This window comes from Rhynchophorus ferrugineus, unplaced genomic scaffold, assembly GCF_030347505.1.
Source record: "Rhynchophorus ferrugineus isolate W39M unplaced genomic scaffold, kcgeb_rfMv2 rfM2, whole genome shotgun sequence".
NCBI lineage: Eukaryota > Metazoa > Arthropoda > Insecta > Coleoptera > Curculionidae > Rhynchophorus > Rhynchophorus ferrugineus.
In genome coordinates this window covers 9290272-9314366 of record NW_027472581.1, presented here as the reverse complement: position 1 = coordinate 9314366, position 24095 = coordinate 9290272, and the positions used below count along the sequence as shown (strand labels likewise).

At 30.9% G+C, this 24095-nt stretch overlaps 1 long non-coding RNA gene across 1 annotated transcript; it reads right to left on the bottom strand.

Annotated features, from left to right (window-relative positions):
- Window positions 1–7426: 7426 nt before the first annotated feature.
- On the bottom strand, window positions 7427–8428 carry LOC143189896 (uncharacterized). Its single transcript, XR_013004103.1, has 2 exons — window positions 7897–8428; window positions 7427–7840 (listed from the first exon to the last, which is right to left on the bottom strand). It is a non-coding gene; the product is annotated as an uncharacterized LOC143189896 (long non-coding RNA).
- Between the last annotated feature and the right edge of the window lie 15667 nt (window positions 8429–24095).

Below are 24095 nucleotides of genomic sequence, written 5' to 3'. Positions count from 1 at the left end.
AAACTTTCACACTCTATAATACAACTCCCAACAACTAAAGTATATTAAGTGTATACTGAACTTTAGTGGTTTCCTCTTTCATCACCTTGTCTTGGTAATCGTCAGTATTGAATCATAAATCAAAATTCATAAGGTTTTATTCAATCACTGTCACTTTCAGAAACTCTAATCAAGTGAATAACTAAGCTGTTTATTTCCAATCTATCAAAAACTTGCTCAATATTCTACCAATCGAAGGTGCTATTTTCAACAATGCCTCTTTACATTAACCTAAACAAATCTGATTTGAATATCCTCCTCGACCTGAATATCTATTGTAATAATTTTTTCAATACCCCGTATCAACTCAACTGGATTAAAAATGCAGTGCTAGTGAAGAAGACGTAATACTCTGTGGTCATAACATTCAGTAGTCTGATCTACAGTGTATCTTTTCTCAGGCTCATTTCTAATAAAGTACATTACATAAAATGCAATTTAATGTTTATTTATATTTACAGAGTAACAATTTGAAATATTTCATTCTTTAACATAATTTCCTCGAAACTTATTTTATGTACTTTAAGCCATTCCTTAATTGCAGCCTTTGTTGATGAACTTGTTGGGGTTTTCTCCACCAGTGTACTATATATATATATATATATATATATATATATATATATATATATATATATATATATTTAATACTATATGACAATAACTGGTGGTTCCTCCAAGTTCTTTAAAAGCTGATTTTCAAACTACTGGAAAGACAAGTTATGGTTCATTTCTTCATGGTAGTAACTCTTGAACGTAGAGAAACATAAATTCTGCACCAGGAATAATTGGACGATTGCTGTTTCCAGCATGAAGAACTATATGTCTGCAATGAATAAATGTTATGACTAACAAAACCTAATCGATAGTTATTCCAACGTTTACCTTTTTCCATCTTAACTTTTGTTGTCTTTATACTATATTTATTATCATCTTGCCATGGCAGCCCAATGTACGATTCTGAAATATTCATGTCCCATTTAAATAAATAATCTCTGGAAATTCGAGTAAACCTCTTCGTGGGTTATCTGTACACCACTTAAATTCTATATTATCCAACAATGTATGGACGTATGTTCTACATCTCTCAAATATCTGTATATTTTTTGAATTTTTATGAATTCTTTTCAGACTAACGATTCTCTATGAAATAATTGTATTAAATTATGTTTCGATTGAAAAAACTATTTTCTGTTTTATCCATTTGGTATATTTGGTCTCTGAAACACTAAGCTGATCTTCATTCGTCACCTGGTTCGCACGGATGGAGGTAGAACTAACACTCAAGAAAATTTTTAGAACTAACGTATAACATAGTTTTTAAAGCAAATTAATAGTCTTGGTATTCTAAATCCTTCCATATTTTATAACTAACATTGGCCCTGTATTAGGTTAAGTACTTGGGATCAGTAATACAGGAGAAAAATGTGATATCTAACATACTGCCGAAATAATAAACCGAATACACCAAGCCACACAGCAAATATTGCTTCTGAAACATGGTGCCTGTGGAAGAGCGGAAATGTTACATCCATGAAATCTATCTACAATTCTCGTCTATCAAACGTTAACTTGCAAATACTTCTTTATTCTCAGAGTTGGTGAGCTAATTTGGACACCGTTACAGTCTGATATATGTAAGTTTCTGGTTTTCATGTGCTATTCCTAATGCAAATTGTTTAAGTTTCTTTTATTTTTCCTATCATAATTGAAGCTATTCATCTAAAAAATTCGTCGTGACAATCATTGCGAATTTGTTCAACAAATTCGGAGATGCAGATAACAATGGTTGGGAGATGTCTGTTGAGTGAAAAGTAAGGTTTCGTCACAAAAATCTGTCAAAAAGACCTATAGGATGGAAGAAATATAAGGATCAAGAAAATCTAAAATTATATGAAAATTTGGTGACTGATATTGTCTGAAGCCAAGACAGCTGCGGTCAATCACCAACTGTGGCGAAATTTAACGAGGAACCTTCGAAACCCTGCGGTACCAACAGATTTTTAAAAAAAATATAGCATTGTATGTTAACAAAAATATCATTTACAAATAATTTATTAACTTTTTTTTACTATAAAAATCTATTTAGAACCGCTATAAAGATCGCTAAGACCTAACCAGTTAGTTCTATTGAACTAGTAATTTTTTTCAAAAGCTCTCCATTATCCGGTCGCTAGTTTTCTCGCTGAAATAAACCCTACCTTGTATATCCCTTCGACAAACTTACGAGGAAAGTGATCTCGGATTTTAACCCCTCTCGATGTAATAAGCATTCGTCTCGCAGAAGTTTTGAAGAACTGAACGTAAAATTAGTATCGACTGGAGAACACTTTAAAAAACTTAAAGTTGTTTCCTTCGTCATACAATAAAGGGCAGTTTTTTTGATTGATTATTTCGAGTCAAATTAACTCGGTTTTCGGGGTGGGAAGTTCTCAGACCGAGGAAAACTCCACTAAGAGGGTAATTTGTTTTCTCGGAGAGCTCCCGGAAAATAAAACGTAATAATGTTTTCGGATACTTTTTTATCTCACAAAAGATTTTGTATAAGTCTGGGTATATTATGGAGGAATCCGTCATGACCTTAGCGATGCTCGCTAATTGTATTTCGATCTTCGTTTGTTTGTTTCTTTTTTGTTTAGGAAAAGTCGAAGAAAAATAAATCTAAAATGAGTTGTTGGAATTAATTCGTTTCCTGATTTTTCCTAAGATAGTAACATGATTATGTATACTCAATTGTTAGAAACTTTGTGTGAAGGCAAAATGTGGCTAAACTTTTTAAATATATTTTAAAGCCTACTTCTTACCAACGAGGGCTTATCTAGACTGGATCTACTGTTTAATGTGGGCTCCGAACGATGGTCCTCGGGATTAAGCTTACTACTTATTAACTTAGAGACCATACCAGAAGATATTCGGTCTTAACCAACTTGGTTACTGGCGTGACTGGTATGCTTATTCCTTATCGGATTTTCCACTTTTGCCTATAAAGACATCTACAATTACAATCACAAACATAAAGTACATCCAAAGCCCAGCAGGATTCGAAACTGCCTCTATAGCAACAGTAGTAGGACCATCCTATCGCCTTGACCACTGCGGTAACCATGTCGGCACTAAAGAGCTAGTATACGAGGACAATTAGTGACTCTTTTAATTAGTTTCAACTCAAATCTAGACCTGTGTTTTTCTAATTTCTTTATTTCTTCCTAACAACAGGTAATCGCAAGGTCCTTAAACTAAGCGTTTGCTTATGGAGACTAAACGTGAGTAGTCCTGCATTGTCTGAATGGAGTAACAGTTTCTCTTGATTCAGCAGAGTATCAGATTTATCAAAAAGTTCTAATATCCGCCTTTCCAAGGTAGTTGATATAAATAACGCTGCATGACACCCAAAAATTAGCTTTCTTTGGTGCACGATCACCCGGAGAAACCCATTGTTTTGATTATTCCTTGGTCTCTGGGATTTCGTATTTTATCATTATTTTAAATGGCATAAAAACTCTTTCAAATTGCGGCTAAACATACTCAAGTAGTTTTGTATCTACATATGAATATAAATTGTGATGTACCCTTAGCTTAGTTGAGAGGTCTTCAACGTCAGATTCATTGCGCGCACTTTTTCTATGTTTGTTAAACTGCGAGAGATTTTATGCTGTCAATGGTTGTCAAAAACATACTCAAAGATGTAGCTTAGAAGGCCGCCCTGTTAGTCTGTTACCTGTAATGTCCAAGTGTTTCAATAAAATATATGTCAGGAGGTCTACAATAGTCACAAAAGAAGAAATATTATTCCAGAGCATCAACTTGGTTTCCGTAACTAATACGGTAAATAGAGTAAGTTGACAGGTTGGTCAACCAAATAAATAAAACCTTAGACGATAAAAAATATTACTCGACTGCATTTCTCAATATATCTCAAACTATTTATAAGACACACAGATAGATATTTTATTGTGAGAACTCCATCCAGTATATTCAGGCCTTCCGCAGGTCAGTGTCCTTGGCCTATTGCCCCCATATTTTTTCATACAGCGGATATACCAGAACTGGTAGCTTAAGATAATAACCTTAACGACCGCTGTGGCATTATATACTGATGATACGGCAATTTTATCATTTTACGACGATCCAACATCAACCATATGAAACCTCTAACATCATCTCAATATTTTCGGTATAAAATATGGCACATAAAGTCGAATGACACAAAATCTACTTATGTAACATTGATTCTTCAGCAAATATTAATAATTATAAGTAATGAACTCCCGCAGATAACATTAAATGTTAGGGAATACATCTGGATTGACTATTAATTTGGATGTAATATATACCAAAAAAGCGTAAGCAACTTGTACTTAAACTAAACGATATGTAACGGTTTATAGGGTTTAAATCTAATTTTATTCTTATATAACAAAGTATTGGTGCAGCTATAAGTTAATTCTTACGCCTATACTAACGTACGGTATCGAGATATGGGGTACTATTGGAAAATCCATCATAGCTCTTCTTCAGAGATTTAAAAATAAAGTGCTACATACCATTGTTGACGCCCTACATTATGCGAGTAATATATCAAATCAACGCGATATATCTCTGGAAACAATAACGAGTGTGAGCAAGGATGCCGGTGTAAATGTGCACGATGGAAGTGAAGTGCACAGAATAAAATTTTACTACTATCCGATCTGATTAAAACACATAAAGAACAATTTAAAATAATATATGATGGTAATTAAATTAAGTACCAATTTATAAATTTGTACAGGATATCATTTATTGAAACAATCTTGTACATATCATGTTATAGTATATATTAATACTTACTGCCCAATGGGCAAATTTTGGATTCTTAAAGAAGTAAAAAGAATGACGCATTTTGCGTCAATATCTCAGTGGTTTATCAATAGTTCACAGTTGATGATATGAGATATGACTCTAAAGTTTCTGCGTGGGAAATTCAAATAAGGAGGCCACTGAGAATATTTAAAAAAAAACTTACGCTTTGTAGTACAATGTTTTCATTTGTGTGTAAAAGCCACTTTGATGGGCCTTTCCTATTGGCTAATTTTTCCTACCTGAAATATAAAAAATGAAAAATTATATACAAGGAGTTTGCGTGTATTTTTGCATGACATATATACGGTTTCGAAAGGCTGAAGGAGTGCAAAATGGATGCCATGGCCTGCCATATTTCCAAATATCTACAAAATTCTTCATAACATTAGTGATAATAATTAAAGGTTATAAACCAACAAATATTGTAAATCAAAAGAAAAATTTGGTACGTCGGCATGGTGCCCTGCTGACGTCATAAAATTTGGTGACGTGCTTCGGTTATTTTTTTGGACGGTGTATAAAATTAATACTTTAATAAATGCATATTTTTACAATTTCTGGAGTAAACTTCATAATTATATCCTATGTAATAATGATTAACGAGATCAGCTTTTGTAATAACTGTACTCACTGTTATAACTACATGTCGATAATTTATTAGATAATTCATAAAATAATATGTAAAATTGTATTTTCAATCTAACTTTGTGGATATTAAAGGTCAAACAAAAAATGACAGGCGAATGCAATTTTCAACATTGAACAACAAATACCTACATATTGAAAATAAATCTACTTATAGAGAAAATGAAAAAAGTTTGCATGAAAGAATTGAATAAAAAAGCAATCGAAAAGAAATATTTTTCGCCAAGTTTTCTTATGTTGGAAGAAATATAAACATGTTTTTAAAATGTATGTAGTGCGGAAAAAATACAGGCATATATCGTCATTTAAATGATACACGCATTCATATACCCGAAAAATATATATTCTGATGCTTTTATATTAACTTAAAAAAAAATTGCGTCTGAAAATATGTCATATTCAACTTGCGGAAATATATTTACAATAACGAAGCTCATTTGTTATATGGGATGTCGTCGTGATGTTCAACTGCTGTCGCGATGTCGAGGATATTTTCACGTACAAGATGTTGTCCGGGTCAAGATGTCATCGTATCCGAAAGCAGCATCTGGCATCGGGTTAGCCTCGGGAAATTGAGGATAATCTGTCACGTCGGGCAATTGTTCCCATGGTAGTTTAAATTATGAAATAGCGATTTTCTGTATCATCTTTTCGGGGATTCTTAAAATATTTCCCCCTTTTCCCTTTACGCGCTAAATTTGTGACCCTGACAATCTATTGTTTTCGACATTTTCAAACGAAATGATATGATATATTACGGAGAAACTTAAAATTTATCAAAATAATCAAAGCACTAAAGTAACGTTTGTCGGTTTTTAATCTGTAGTAATAACAATTAATATTTTGAAGAATTTTGCGTATGTTTCGACAACCGGCCGTCGTCCGTTTATCAGGCGTATGCAAACAGTTTTAGTGGAATAGTGTTAGGAGGTTTCGAACAGGGGTGTGCGACTGCAATGGTAAGTAGTGGGGCAAAGTTTCGCTTAGTCCAATCATTGGTGGCGCTGACAACGCGAATTTGATTGGTTAGTTTAAAATAGTTATGTAGAAACCTGTAAGGAAAATACTTTGCTTTGATTGGTCTGCCATTTCCCCTGATTATTTTGTGACATCACATTTATTGGCCAATAGTATTTAAATAAAAATCAAATTTAAATTTTAAAATTAATTTATTAAAATAAAATCCTATACAAATATACATAAGTGTAAATAATATAAATATATATAAACAAAAAGCAAAAATTATGAACTCTATTCTAGGCAATATTAAAATATCTATAATTATTCTATAACGCCTTCCCATATATGTTTAGTGCCATCAATTTTATGGGATCTATTAGAGTTCTAACTTATCTTGATATATTGAAGGTAAACATTAAATCCTTTCCTGTTGATATTACATTAACTTCATTAAACCAAAAATACAATCAAACCTCAGAATAACTTAAAATTTTGTCTTGAAAATCATTATGGATTGGACAGTCGAAACACTAAAAATTTATGTTTTTTAAAAATATTTAGATTTTAGAGTATTTAATCTGTGGAACTACTTAATATAGAATATAGACAAATATTGCATGTTGTCTCTTTTTCAGAAGTTTTGTTAAATAGCCTGAAATAAGACTAAAATACAATATTAGACATTTGTTTTCCTCAGAGCAAAATTCTCTGAAACTGAAAATATAGACTCAACTGGTGATTTAACAACCTCAAGTGGTACTAGATCTCCCGTTAAAAAAGAATATAAGTTATCTAACATGTTCATCTTCTTCACAATTTTCTCCGGGAGAATGATGAAATCATGAAATGTGAAAAAATTGAAATGATGAGCCCTTTTAAAAATTTCTCGAACATACTAGGGGAAGGATGCTGTTTCTACCTCTATGACCTCTAATAGATCCAACAAAAATCTTTAAGCAATCTTGGTTAAGATTTGTTAAACAAATGTAGTTATTTGTAAATTTAGACAAAATAGATTTCTTTAAGTTAATAAATCCCCTAAAAGTAGCAATTAAATTTTTAATTGATGGCACCATAACAAATATTTTCTTAACAAGGCAATCAAATTTAAATATATAATTCCTCTACTATAAAATGATTGAACACTGATTGTTCTAAAAAGTTAAAGTATTGCAAATATTTTAGGGATATTTTATAATTAAAAGTAGTATTTATTACTACTAATTATCCAGTTATATTAATTATTACCTTCTTGTAAGACTTCTTTATGTAGAAACATCACACTGACAACATACGCACAACTTGGTAGATTAATTGAATTTTATTACTACTAACATCTTCATAAGTTTTTGAATTTCTGTAAACAAACAATATATAAACAGACATGTAGTAGATAGATAATTTTATATGTACCTGATAAAACCAATAATGGATATGCATTTACCCAAATACCTGTTCGTGAAGGAAGGATAATTCTAAATTTTTCACTAATATGTCCATAACAAACACTATGACGTTGATATATTTGCATTGTGGTTTATCCAGGTAACTTACTACTATTTACTTGATTAACCCATTTTTGGAAAGGAGCGAGATCATTCTTTGGGAAACGATGTCTAATTTCTGTAGTAGAATTTTACCCCGGTTCACTACATCTTTTACTACACTGACGTATTGTCATCAATTTTTATATTATTACCCCATAATAATTAATGTAAAACAGAAAATATGCACAACGTAAAACGAAAATTTCGTGATCTAAACAAAAACCATAACCTACAAACAACAAACATAAAAATGGACGCCCATAGAAAATGCTGATTTCACACAATTTGATCGACCAATCACATTTCATGTTAGTGGCGGCACCTGGAATTTAAACTGCCAATCGCAATTTGCGATCGCAGCGCTACAGTTGATTGAACTAAACAAAACATTTCCCCAAGGTCGCCTATACCGTGAAATTTCTATTTTTTCTATGGTTTCGAACTCTAACCTATAAATTATTGTGACTGTATAATTAACTGTAGTTCTCAGATATACTATAGTGTTAAAATAAATTATATTTGATAATATCTTTGTTCAATTATTTTATTTAGATTAGAATTTTCTTGTATGTCATAGCCAAACTGAACTAAAACTCAGAGTTGATGCGGCAATATTGACGCATTACTAAAATACTTTGAATGAACTATATATATTAATTGGCTCGGCGAAAATTTTGCTTCCCATTTTGAAGAAGACGGAGACACCTGGAGGCGCGAAATTTGCCACGGTTAAAGCTAATATTTTTATGTTTTAATATTTTTTTCGCCTAATATTTTTGTGTAATATGCGTTGCAAATAAATATTCTTAAAAAAAAATTAAAAACGCCCAAACCAAGCAACCAGGAATAGCTGTTAGGTATTTTATTAATTATTATATTAATGTTATGTTAGTAAAATAAGTTATTAATATATTAATAATATTAATATAGGGTGGATCAAAAGTCCGCTGAGTGGCAACAATGAAATGATTATTTTCAATAAATATTGTCACTATTTCTGCTCGTTCTTGCTTGCTCTCGAATCCTGCTGGAGCATGGTCGTAAATGTATGTTTGTGATTGTTTAAAATTTGTAAATGTTCTAGGCAAGAGTGTAAAATCCGACAAGGAAGATAATCCCAGTCACGCCAGTAACCGGGCTGGGTAAGACCGGATGTCTTCTGGTATGATTTCTATAGTTGATCACTCGCCAGTCGGTAGGCTTAATGCTGAGGACCGTGGTTCGGGGCCCACGTTAAACTTTAGGCCCAGTCCAGAAAAACCTATAGTTGGTAAAAGGAGACTTTAAAATATATGAAAAAATATTACTAATATTATTAATACGTAATAAATAACCATTATGTGAATATATAAATGAGGTAATGAAGATATGCAGTAGTTAAAATGAAACTAACACACATAATTTACATAGATGAAACACATAGGACAAATAGAAGAAAATATAAATTATTAACAGTACATTTGTAAACATTTTACTATTTATTGGCAGATATTAGGGCGTTTAATGATTAATTTTATTCTTTGGACCTCGTATCAATAATTTTGATTGTATACTTTATCGACCCAAGTTTTGTAAAATCAATAGTTAGTATAATGATTGTAAATACTTTCGTTTAATATACATCTTCAAGTTGTAAAAAATAAATTACATTTATTGTTTTATTTAATGTTTTTCTAAATACTGTGGGAATATAAATAAAATAGTCCTTTTACTCTATTATGAGGGAAATATGGTTAACTTTATTCATTATGGCCGAATTTCAATCACAGGGTGATCATTAGCTTTCATTAGTTGTTATATTTTAGATGCTTGCAGACATTTCATCAGGAAAATTGGTACAATATGTATATATAAATTGAAATGTTTCACATAATTTTCTAAATTTTTCCTGTCTTTCTGTCACCAAGGCATCATAATGTTGATGGTGATTTGAAAGTGATTCTTGTAATACATGCATATATTATACATGTATATATTTAGATTTATATGTTCGAAATATCTACCACTTGTTTAGTAAATAATCAATTCAGCCCTTTCGGATAACCAAAAATAATTTTTTGTTATAAATTCTGTATCCGCACAAAACCGTCCTCTTTAAACTCTGTTTAATATCAGTATAAGCTTTACTGTCAGTTTACAAACTGTAAATAGAAGGTATTGATTAATCTGATTATGATTGAATGACCATTGAGTTGATTGATTTATTTCTTTTTTAGGTTATTTGTTAATAAATTGCGCGCGTAAAATTATATCGCTATGTTCTTGTGCAAAAATAGTTTTTGAATATTTCTGGATATTTTTTAATGTTCACGGAGTAGTTCTTCAATTGCTGTCACATTTTAAAAACCCTTTCTACGGTAGGCTTAAGAGCTACTAGATACATAAGCATATACATGAGCATAAAAGCAAGAGCTAATAGATGTTTCATTGCTCCATCAAACGCAGCCACATGTCTTAAGAAATTAGTTAAAAAATAAAAACATTTGAATGAAAGGTATATGCAGCAAAAAGTCCAGTAATTTCATAATAATCTCTAAGAATAATGCAAAAAAGGTTCAGTTAGTGTGTTTTGCTATGAGTTGCCTGGCTTTTCAGCAAGCCAAACAATATATTCAGCTGAGCGCATCAGACTAGTCCCCAAATTAGTTTTCTAGATATATTTCCTAATATTCAAAAATGTGTAACAATTTTATTTCATGTAATGGTGTCTTGACACAAATATGTTTAAGTAATAAGTAACAATTAATATTTTTTTATATGATTTTGATGTAACCTGTTGTTAAGAACAAAAGTCCCCGTAATATTATCCAGTTTTAAACAAGCATAACTTGGTTATCTATACGCTTAAAAATTTCTGTAAAACTAAACACACTTAGAAATTAATTGCAATTTATAAGTATAGAGACGGTAGAGAGAGTTTGTACTAATTGCTTGTATTGGTCTTGTTTCATTGTTCTTCTTACAATGTATAGGCCTCCCATGCCTTGGGCTAAGATAGCATATTACACCATGACTTTAACTAGGTGTTTAAAACTCTGTAAGGAAATAGACCAGAAATTTTTCACCAGGGCGTCGTCTTACAGAAGGTCTATTGACTATCAACATTTTGAAGATTAGTTCGTCTATATTTGTATCGACAGATTATACACAACCAATAGCCTCCGCATTGTCCTCTCCGAAATCTTTACACCTTCGCCGTTTATTATCATAGTCAAATGAACAATGCACTTGTTATTCTCGAGATTTTCGAGACAAATATTTCTGATTTTTTTGTCGGTGCGATGAGTGCAAGTAATACATTCCATTGCTATTTTGCCTCAAGGGGCTTTTTATTGTCAAATTTAATTTTAATTCAATCGACGACAGACTTTGGAACTCCAGCAATTGCTGCTATCTTGCTCTGAGAATATGGGGAGTGCAGTAACAGCATTTGTATCTCTCTATATTATCTTGGAGACGTGCCAAAATTCTTACCCATCATGAAATATCGAAAACTTGAGGTAATCGCGTCGAATCATTAATAAAATATATAGTCGTAGACAAAATGTTTTACTTACGTTTTGATGATTTCAGGCACACAAATTGGTTAAAAATAAGGAAATTATAATCTGTAGACAATACAGCAACAATTGTAAGCGCACGTTTTAACGAGCAATGACCGAATGAGAAGAAACGTCCCATCGTTGACAATTGATGCTTGTAAACTGTGTTACCACTATTCAAAAATAATACTAGTGATATCAGTGCCTATTGGACATAAAAATAACCCTTTAAAGACAACACTATTTATTCAAACAACTGCAAAAAACTACTGCCCCTAATAATTTGCGAACCTACTGTAAAGAAATTATAAATTACAAACTAAGGCGAAATACGAGAACGTTGCATTATGTAATTTGTTTAACCGGCTTCAAAAAAGGAGGATAAATGTATGTTCGCCGATTTCCCGCTCAATTATGGACCGATTTTCAAAATGTTTTTCTATTCGAAAGAGTTCGCCCATTCGAGGTGATCCCATAGGAACCAAGTTATGGTCAGATGAGGGGAAGGGGGAAATTGAGGGAAAACCCCAAATTTTAAAGGCACGTCCAATGTTTTCACAAATTTTTTATCTAAAATAATCAGATGTTTGGGTATAATGTTATTGTAAAACTGATGTGACGAAAAAGTGGTAAGTATAAAAGCTATAATTTTGCTTTTTAAGTACTAACTATATCATAGTGAGAAGTCGTAGAAGTATGATAAGCAACTGTTTCTATGGTGTAATAGTCAGAACGTTAAGGTCACGCGTGGAAGTCGGAGGTTCGATTCCCAACAGTAACTTTCTCTTTTCTAGTTTGGTTGGGGCATTTGTCAAATCACTTAGACTAGATAGCGGGCCCCAGTGTCTGAAACATTCCTTATTTTCAATCATTGTTTCTTTATTCCTAATTTTCCTCATACGGTCTGTAATTTTACTTGCTCTATCCATTGTAATACTTAATAAAATAACTGCGTACGTTTTGGAGTAAATATATTACACTAAAAAGAGATAAATAAAATATTTTTACAAAAAAATTAACGGATTTCAAAAAATAAATAATCTCATTGAAATGTAAAAAATAATCATACTTAGACTTTTAACACAATAAAAAAAGATTTTAAAATAAAAATCATACCTAAATCTAATTTAATATAACTGTTTGGGCACGGACCTGATCAAATTGATTTTCATTTAATTATTACAGCGATTATTATGTATATATTATATTTTAAAACTTTTTTCTGTTAAAAGTCTAAGTTTGATTATATTTTAGATTTTATTGAGTTTGTTATTTATTTCCTCAAGTCGGTTAAATTTTTTCTTGTAAAAATATTTTATATAATCACTGAAATTGTGTGGCACTACATCATACCAATAATTAGACTTTGTATAGTTTTTTAACACTCTTTAGATTATTTATTTGGAAGTTTAACAATTGAAAAGCCAAGCTACTGTGATTCTGTTAGAATAGTATATTTTGTACTGAATAACAACAATATATTTACATAATGTAAAGCATACAGTCGGTTCTTTTATCATTTTGAACACGTTTTGTTTTGACCGAAATAAGACAAAAGCAAATGCATGCATTCGGTTTAAATAATGGTAAAATAGGACAATTTCAAACATCCCCATTAACTGAAATACACAGAGCATAACATAAATTCCCATAAAAACAGTTACATCCACGGCCGTACGTATACGCAAAAATGTTAACCGGTAAATTCCAAATATAAAACGAAACGTGTAGGCATAAAACGTTCTGGTTATAAGCGCGATATATAAATGTTGAATTTTAACAATATATATGACCGGGACACTCGCCGAATAATGCCCCGACTAATTAGTTATTCTCAAGTATAGCTCGGGATTTATCTCTCGGACGAAATATTTTTACTGCCGCGGTCGAACGACCTGCGGCCGTTCCCGACCGTCCCCTTTGTCGGACTGACCCACATAAATTAGGCTCGGATTTTCTTAATCCTTGACGAGCAGTCAAACAACAAAAACAATGACAGTCCGTGATGTACGCCCGCTTTGATCTGTTGTTTCCCTAATTATCTTGCGGTGAAAGTAAATTTTTGATGTATTTAGCTGTGTTGATGATGATTTAAATATGGAAAAGTCATAAATTTCGTATAAAACTCACGTACACCTCCAACAACATATCCTATTTAAAGGAAAATTATCATGATGGCTACATTTGCTGATGACACTGCAATTTTTCCTGACGGAGACAAGAGCGAAGAAGCCTCACGCATATTACAATCGACAAGTGACAATATAAATACTGTACTCGAACATGGAAAACAAAAATTAACAAAAGTAAATCTGTAAATGTGCAGTTCATATAAAATTAGACCGCACAAGCATCGATAACAGTAAATATTACTATCATTCTGGATATCAACAACGTCAAGTATCTCGAAATGAATCTTCACGCAAAACTTCGCTGGAAGGAACATGTGAAAAATAAAATGAAATAACAGTAGTTAAAATATATGAAAATGTGTTGCTTAATTAGAAAGCAAACTATAATTATCATAAATTGTTATTATACATGCAAATATTGAAACCTATATGGATATATGGAATTAAATTTAGAGTATGTTCCACGAATACTAATATAAAAGTAATACAAGTTTTCCAGAATAAAGTTCTGAGAAGTACTGTAAATGTACTGAGATGTTACAAGGCTGATTACTTACACAGAGAACTTCACATATCTGCTGTTCCTCAGGAAATCAAAAAAATTGTAAGGAGATATGAGGAGAGACTCCATTCTCATGTCATATGTCAATATATGTCATATTGCGTACAAGTCTTGGGGAGCGTAGGAACATGGCACATAATGAAAGGAATTAAACCATTTAATCTTCTGTAGTGTGGTGAGATTAAATGCATCTCAGTCAATGCATTGCACAGAAAAACAGTAGTATTAATATATAAATTTATTTATTATTATTACACCATAGACTAAAAGTGGGCCAATGGGTCCTCTTATAGTCTGGACATATATTTAGATTTAAAGTATTGTAAAGACAAATTGTAGGATAACTTAGTCTCCAACGATTAGGGACAGTGTAAGAAACATTTCAAAAAAGTCGTATGAGGAATTTATTATCTATATGTTCTTTGGACCATCTTCAGTTGACCAAGGCAACAAAATTTGCCTGGAATTTGTTTGTATATTTTCGTTAAATTTTCACCTTATTTTGGTAGCTATGGGCGTACCTTATGATTTCCTTGATATTACAGCAGATGAGCCACTGAACCCCGTATCACCTACACCCATTCTGAAAACTTTCTGCGTCAATAACAATAGTCACCTGGTCGATTGTCAGTGAATTAAGCCTACTCGCGTGTTTAGCTGCAGGTGTTTTGTCAGGTCTGATGACGGTATTATGGCTCTAGATGGTATCCGGTCCAATGCCATTTTGAACAACTTGACTAAATCGTTGTTCTGAAGAATTTTTTGTAGTTGTTGGTCAATAGTTCGCTATACTGTTTGATTGTGAGTAGTTATTAATTTTTATTTATTAAACAGAACATGTATACATTTTCGCATTCGAATTACCAATAAAATAAACTTTCAAGAATTGGTGATCTGCTGTGCTAGGTACTGATAAAAGCCCTCCTATTAAGTGATTAAATATATCCTTGTATCTGCAATTATTTAAAACTTTGATAACTTATTCTTGATACGAATTTGAAAAAAACTGCAATGGTATAATACCAGGAAAATAGGCGTGAAATTTTCATGTAAAATATTTGTTGCGGTAAACAATGTCATTTCGAATTAACTATTAAATTTTTGAATGTTGGCCGAGAAATGGTTGGAATAATTTCCCATCCCAGAAAGATGATGGTAACAGATCTGGTGGTAGAACCAATTGTGAAAATTTTAGTTTTCTACCGGCATAACATAAACCAGCAGAACACTGTTGTATTTTAATGCCTTAGTAATTTTATTCCAAAGTAACTGATTTGTTGGCACAATAATCTATTTCCGCAAAAGTAGTGGAATGTAGTTCGGTCCTGGATTACAGGGACACTGTGAAATCGCCCAAATTCATTGTGTTGTGTTGCTAGTGTATTTGATATGTATTAACACGTTGCGTTTTGATCCTATCCACTTTATATCCAGTTACTACCGAACTCTATTGTGACATATCATTACGACTACTTTAATTTTTCAGTATTACAGTATTCAGCCGTCAGTGCCGAAAAATTATCTTCATTATTTAGTACATTGTATATTTTAATGGCAGTTTATAGTAGTATCGGTTAGTTTTATTCAGTATTCTCTATTTGTTATAAATTTTTGGCACACCAATAAAAATGATAATCATTTCTGACACTATTAATGACAGTGACAGTGACACTTTTTAAGGGAAAGCAAATGGTTTTATATAAACCTTACTAGGACTTAGTAGACCAAAGTTATTTAAAGCCGGCTTGGTGGCGCAGTGGTAAAAGCGATAGGACGGTTCTCGTACTGTTGCGATAGCCGCGGGTTCGAATCCTGCTGGGGCATGGTCGTAAATTTATGTTTGTGATTGTTTAAAATTTGTGATTGTCCTAGGCAAGAGTGTAAAATCCGACAAGGAAAATGATCCCACTGACGCCAGTAACCAGGCTGGTTAAGACCGGATGTCTTATGGGATGATTTCTAAAGTTGGTCACTCACCAGTCGGTAGGCTTAATGCTGAGGACCGTGGTTCGGTGCCCACGTTAAACTGTAGGTCCAGTCCAGATAAACCCATAGTTGGTAATTAAATATTATAATAAATTTTACATAATAAACTATTAAGAAAATCTATGTTATCGAATGTGTGTTGACTAAGATGCAATTATTACGTATATCGAAGATACAACCACTGCGAATATCCATTATCCCTCCACAATATACCAGTAACTAACCATCACAACAAGATGTGCAAAGAAGCGTTTCTCCAAAATACTCAACAAGTTTTGCTGATATTTCGACAACCGCAACACTCTGCTGAAAAGAGTCTATTATTATGTGTTGGTTCCTATTACACACGTGGAGGTCTAATTTTTTAACGTTTGTTAGAAAATACCCCAACATAGATAGCTAAAGAACTGATTAGTGCCTAAAAAGTTAAATCATTTTTATCCAATCTTTTCCGGACATTTCTTTACTTTTCCTTACGTCGGACCAATTTCCTTACCCTTTTTTACATAAGTCGTGTTGAGACGTTTTTACATTTATTCATATTTAAGAAAATTGTTCAATTTTGAGTTTTTAGACCATTAAAATGGTTTATGTAATATTTGTGAGATGAGAAAAGAATTGTGACTTGAGACAACAAAACATATCGCGTTGTATCGAATATCTGGTGAAACTGGGTCATATAAGAAAGGCATCGAGCAACAAAAAGACATGTGTCTAGCAAAAAGGATGTCTCATCAAAAGAACTGTTAACATTAGAATTTGGCATAAGAATCAGAACTGACCAAATGATCTGAGAATTAATTAAATAATTGACTAAACATTTTGCAACTAAGAAGAACCACAGAATTGACACAAATAACAGAACTGAATAACATCAGAATCTGTCATGACAACAGAATTGGCTAAATTAAAATGAAGGAATTACAGAACCAAAACTAGAAACAGTAAAATAATTACCGAATTAGTCAAGGAACATGAATTAAGAAACTGTCAAGGGACTCAAGTTTTAATCGGAGTTAAGAAGAAAGAAAAAGTATCAAGAATGTAAGTCAAGAGTCAAGAACAGTAGACCTATATGTTGTGTGTATAATGATCAGATGGGTTCGATGACTGAAACAGTGTTATCCTAAATCATTCAAACAATTTAGCCATTTCTAACCAATTGATAAGTCCTTCACTAATACGTATCAATTTAACATCTTTAAAAGTATTTTTTTATATTATTCATTTAAATAAACAAACTCGTCTTTGTCTCAACTTTATATTTTCTCCTTAACAACTCAGTAATTCGTCTAATTAACTAATTTTAATATGATTGTAAGAAATTTTGCTCTTTTAACTGTTTCCAAAAAATATCTTATAGGAAGTTAAAACATTTTTTCACTGTAATAAAATATAAGTTTTATACGTGGTATATCTCCAACAAAAAATGTGAATGAAAAATATCAAGGTATATCAAAAAAACGTAATAACATGAATTAAGAAACTGTCAAGGGACTCAAGTTTTAATCGGAGTTAAGAAGAAAGAATAAGTATCAAGAATGTAAGTCAAGAATCAAGAACAGTAGACCTATATGTTGTGTGTATAATGATCAGTTGGGTTCGATGACTGAAACAGTGTTATCCTAAATCATTCAAACAATTTAGTCATTTCTAACCAATTGATAATTCCTTCACTAATACGTATCAATTTAACATCCTTAAAAGTATTTTTTTATATTATTCATTTAAATAAACAAACTCGTCTTTGTCTCAACTTTGTATTTTCTCCTTAACAACTCAGCAATTCGTCTAATTAACTAATTTTAATATGATTGTAAGAAATTTTGCTCTTTTAACTGTTTCCAAAAAATATCTTATAGGAAGTTAAAACATTTTTTCACTGTAATAAAATATAAGTTTTATACGTGGTATATCTCCAACAAAAAATGTGAATGAAAAATATCAAGGTATATCAAAAAAACGTAATAACATGAATTAAGAAACTGTCAAGGGACTCAAGTTTTAATCGGAGTTAAGAAGAAAGAATAAGTATCAAGAATGTAAGTCAAGAATCAAGAACAGTAGACCTATATGTTGTGTGTATAATGATCAGTTGGGTTCGATGACTGAAACAGTGTTATCCTAAATCATTCAAACAATTTAGCCATTTCTAACCAATTGATAAGTCCTTAACTAATACGTATCAATTTAACATCTTTAAAAGTATTTTTTTATATTATTCATTTAAACCAACAAACTCGTCTTTGTCTCAACTTTATATTTTCTCCTTAACAACTCAGCAATTCGTCTAATTAACTAATTTTAATATGATTGTAAGAAATTTTGCTCTTTTAACTGTTTCCAAAAAATATCTTATAGGAAGTTAAAACATTTTTTCACTGTAATAAAATATAAGTTTTATACGTGTTATATCTCCAACAAAAAATGTGAATGAAAAATATCAAGGTATATCAAAAAAACGTAATAACATGAATTAAGAAACTGTCAAGGGACTCAAGTTTTAATCGGAGTTAAGAAGAAAGAATAAGTATCAAGAATGTAAGTCAAGAATCAAGAACAGTAGACCTATATGTTGTGTGTATAATGATCAGTTGGGTTCGATGACTGAAACAGTGTTATCCTAAATCATTCAAACAATTTAGCCATTTCTAACCAATTGATAAGTCCTTCACTAATACGTATCAATTTAACATCTTTAAAAGTATTTTTTTATATTATTCATTTAAATAAACGAACTCGTCTTTGTCTCAACTTTGTATTTTCTCCTTAACAACTCAGCAATTCGTCTAATTAACTAATTTTAATATGATTGTAAGAAGTTTTGCTCTTTTAACTGTTTCAAAAAAATATCTTATAGGAAGTTAAAACATTTTTTCACTGTAATAAAATATAAGTTTTATACGTGTTATATCTCCAACAAAAAATGTGAATGAAAAATATCAAATTTATGTTTGTGATTGTTTAAAATTTGTGATTGTCCTAGGCAAGAGTGTAAAATCCGACAAGGAAAATGATCCCAGTCACGCCAGTAACCAGGCTGGTTAAGACCGGATGTCTTATGGGATGATTTCTAAAGTTGGTCACTCACCAGTCGGTAGGCTTAATGCTGAGGACCGTGGTTCGGTGCCCACGTTAAACTGTAGGTCCAGTCCAGATAAACCCATAGTTGGTAATTAAATATTATAATAAATTTTACATAATAAACTATTAAGAAAATCTATGTTATCAAATGTGTGTTGACTAAGATGCAATTATTACGTATATCGACGATACAACCACTGCGAATATCCATTTTCCCTCCACAATATACCAGTAACTAACCATCACAACAAGATGTGCAAAGAAGCGTTTCTCCAAAATACTCAACAAGTTTTGCTGATATTTCGACACTCTGCTGAAGAGATTCTATTATTTTGTGTTGGTTCCTATTACACACGTGGAGGTCTAATTTTTTAACGTTTGTTAGAGAGTACCCCAACATAGATAGCTAAAGAACTGATTAGTGCCTAAAAAGTTAAATCTTTTTTATCCAATTTTTTCCGGACATTTCTTTACTTTTCCTTAGGTCGGTCCAATTTCCTTACCCTTCTTTACAAAAGTCGTGTTGAGACGTTTTTACATTTATTCATATTTAAGAAAATTGTTCAATTTTGAGTTTTTAGACCATTAAAATGGTTTATGTAATATTTGTGAGATGAGAAAAGAATTGTGACTTGAGACAACAAAACATATCGCGTTGTATGGAATATCTGGTGAAACTGTACGTATCAATTTAACATCTTTAAAAGTATTTTTTTATATTATTCATTTAAATAAACAAACTCGTCTTTGTCTCAACTTTATATTTTCTCCTTAACAACTCAGTAATTCGTCTAATTAACTAATTTTAATATGATTGTAAGAAATTTTGCTCTTTTAACTGTTTCCAAAAAATATCTTATAGGAAGTTAAAACATTTTTTCACTGTAATAAAATATAAGTTTTATACGTGGTATATCTCCAACAAAAAATGTGAATGAAAAATATCAAGGTATATCAAAAAAACGTAATAACATGAATTAAGAAACTGTCAAGGGACTCAAGTTTTAATCGGAGTTAAGAAGAAAGAATAAGTATCAAGAATGTAAGTCAAGAATCAAGAACAGTAGACCTATATGTTGTGTGTATAATGATCAGTTGGGTTCGATGACTGAAACAGTGTTATCCTAAATTATTCAAACAATTTAGTCATTTCTAACCAATTGATAATTCCTTCACTAATACGTATCAATTTAACATCCTTAAAAGTATTTTTTTATATTATTCATTTAAATAAACAAACTCGTCTTTGTCTCAACTTTGTATTTTCTCCTTAACAACTCAGCAATTCGTCTAATTAACTAATTTTAATATGATTGTAAGAAATTTTGCTCTTTTAACTGTTTCCAAAAAATATCTTATAGGAAGTTAAAACATTTTTTCACTGTAATAAAATATAAGTTTTATACGTGGTATATCTCCAACAAAAAATGTGAATGAAAAATATCAAGGTATATCAAAAAAACGTAATAACATGAATTAAGAAACTGTAAAGGGACTCAAGTTTTAATCGGAGTTAAGAAGAAAGAATAAGTATCAAGAATGTAAGTCAAGAATCAAGAACAGTAGACCTATATGTTGTGTGTATAATGATCAGTTGGGTTCGATGACTGAAACAGTGTTATCCTAAATCATTCAAACAATTTAGCCATTTCTAACCAATTGATAAGTCCTTAACTAATACGTATCAATTTAACATCTTTAAAAGTATTTTTTTATATTATTCATTTAAACCAACAAACTCGTCTTTGTCTCAACTTTATATTTTCTCCTTAACAACTCAGCAATTCGTCTAATTAACTAATTTTAATATGATTGTAAGAAATTTTGCTCTTTTAACTGTTTCCAAAAAATATCTTATAGGAAGTTAAAACATTTATTCACTGTAATAAAATATAAGTTTTATACGTGTTATATCTCCAACAAAAAATGTGAATGAAAAATATCAAGGTATATCAAAAAAACGTAATAACATGAATTAAGAAACTGTCAAGGGACTCAAGTTTTAATCGGAGTTAAGAAGAAAGAATAAGTATCAAGAATGTAAGTCAAGAATCAAGAACAGTAGACCTATATGTTGTGTGTATAATGATCAGTTGGGTTCGATGACTGAAACAGTGTTATCCTAAATCATTCAAACAATTTAGCCATTTCTAACCAATTGATAAGTCCTTCACTAATACGTATCAATTTAACATCTTTAAAAGTATTTTTTTATATTATTCATTTAAATAAACGAACTCGTCTTTGTCTCAACTTTGTATTTTCTCCTTAACAACTCAGCAATTCGTCTAATTAACTAATTTTAATATGATTGTAAGAAGTTTTGCTCTTTTAACTGTTTCAAAAAAATATCTTATAGGAAGTTAAAACATTTTTTCACTGTAATAAAATATAAGTTTTATACGTGTTATATCTCCAACAAAAAATGTGAATGAAAAATATCAAGGTATATCAAAAAAACGTAATAACATGAATTAAGAAACTGTCAAGGAACTCAAGTTTTAATCAGAGTTAAGAAGAAAGAAAAAGTATCAAGAATGTAAGTCAAGAATCAAGAAGAGCAGACCTATATGTTGTGTGTATAATGATCAGTTGGGTTCGATGACTGAAACAGTGTTATCCTAAATCATTCAAACAATTTAGCCATTTCTAACCAATTGATAAGTCCTTCACTAATACGTATCAATTTAACATCTTTAAAAGTATTTTTTTATATTATTCATTTAAATAAACAAACTCGTCTTTGTCTCAACTTTATATTTTCTCCTTAACAACTCAGAAATTCGTCTAATTAACTAATTTTAATATGATTGTAAAAAATTTTGCTCTTTTAACTGTTTCCAAAAAATATCTTATAGGAAGTTAAAACATTTTTTCACTGTAATAAAATATAAGTTTTATACGTGGTATATCTCCAACAAAAAATGTGAATGAAAAATATCAAGGTATATCAAAAAAACGTAATAACATGAATTAAGAAACTGTCAAGGGACTCAAGTTTTAATCGGAGTTAAGAAGAAAGAATAAGTATCAAGAATGTAAGTCAAGAATCAAGAACAGTAGACCTATATGTTGTGTGTATAATGATCAGTTGGGTTCGATGACTGAAACAGTGTTATCCTAAATCATTCAAACAATTTAGCCATTTCTAACCAATTGATAAGTCCTTAACTAATACGTATCAGTTTAACATCTTTAAAAGTATTTTTTTATATTATTCATTTAAACCAACAAACTCGTCTTTGTCTCAACTTTATATTTTCTCCTTAACAACTCAGCAATTCGTCTAATTAACTAATTTTAATATGATTGTAAGAAATTTTGCTCTTTTAACTGTTTCCAAAAAATATCTTATAGGAAGTTAAAACATTTATTCACTGTAATAAAATATAAGTTTTATACGTGTTATATCTCCAACAAAAAATGTGAATGAAAAATATCAAGGTATATCAAAAAAACGTAATAACATGAATTAAGAAACTGTCAAGGGACTCAAGTTTTAATCGGAGTTAAGAAGAAAGAATAAGTATCAAGAATGTAAGTCAAGAATCAAGAACAGTAGACCTATATGTTGTGTGTATAATGATCAGTTGGGTTCGATGACTGAAACAGTGTTATCCTAAATCATTCAAACAATTTAGCCATTTCTAACCAATTGATAAGTCCTTCACTAATACGTATCAATTTAACATCTTTAGAAGTATTTTTTTATATTATTCATTTAAATAAACGAACTCGTCTTTGTCTCAACTTTGTATTTTCTCCTTAACAACTCAGCAATTCGTCTAATTAACTAATTTTAATATGATTGTAAGAAGTTTTGCTCTTTTAACTGTTTCCAAAAAATATCTTATAGGAAGTTAAAACATTTTTTTACTGTAATAAAATATAAGTTTTATACGTGTTATATCTCCAACAAAAAATGTGAATGAATTATATCAAGGTATATCAAAAAAACGTAATAAAGTAACTAGATTAAAAGGCTCTTTCACTCTTGAATTATAAAAAATATTACTTTCGAAATTACACAATTACATTTCTCCGTGTTAAGCGCTAGATGAAGTATAACATAAAATATAAATTGCTTTCGTCGGCCCGTCGAAGAAAAAACATTTTTATGGAAATGGAAATTGTCAGATTTAACTTCCAGATTTATAAAATGATTTCAACCTCCAAAACATTTTTCAGCGTTTTTTGTTATTTGAAATTGCTGTGCCGTTTGAGAGCATTTCAGATAAGGAAATCGCTTTCATATTTCATTGTTCGATCGGCCATTCATCTGTGTAGCACGCATTTTCTAATAAAGAGCCTATTAATCAATATGCCATTATGGAAAATGGTCGAAAAATGGACCATTAGAAAAAAACAACTATAGTTCTCTGTAATTTATAGTCATATATCAGTAATAGAGGAGGGTTGTACATATAAGCGGTTTAACCTGTAGATACAATTGAATTTAATGCACTCTTAAAATGTTTTTATATGAAGTATGTAACACATGGGCTCAAAAACCCAAGGTATAACAAAGAAAACGCAGTTTATTTGTTCAAAATTGCTTTATTCATAATTATATCAATACCGCTCTAACATTTCCATACAATTTTGTAGAACGATTTATCTTTTACCTCAAAATAGGCCTCTCATCAGTTGCTGTCCACTAAGATAACGACCAGTTTGATTCCGGCGTGAAATGATGGATCCATATGTCATCCATTATCACATATCAATGCAAAAACTCCAGTTTGTTACGTTTAAACAT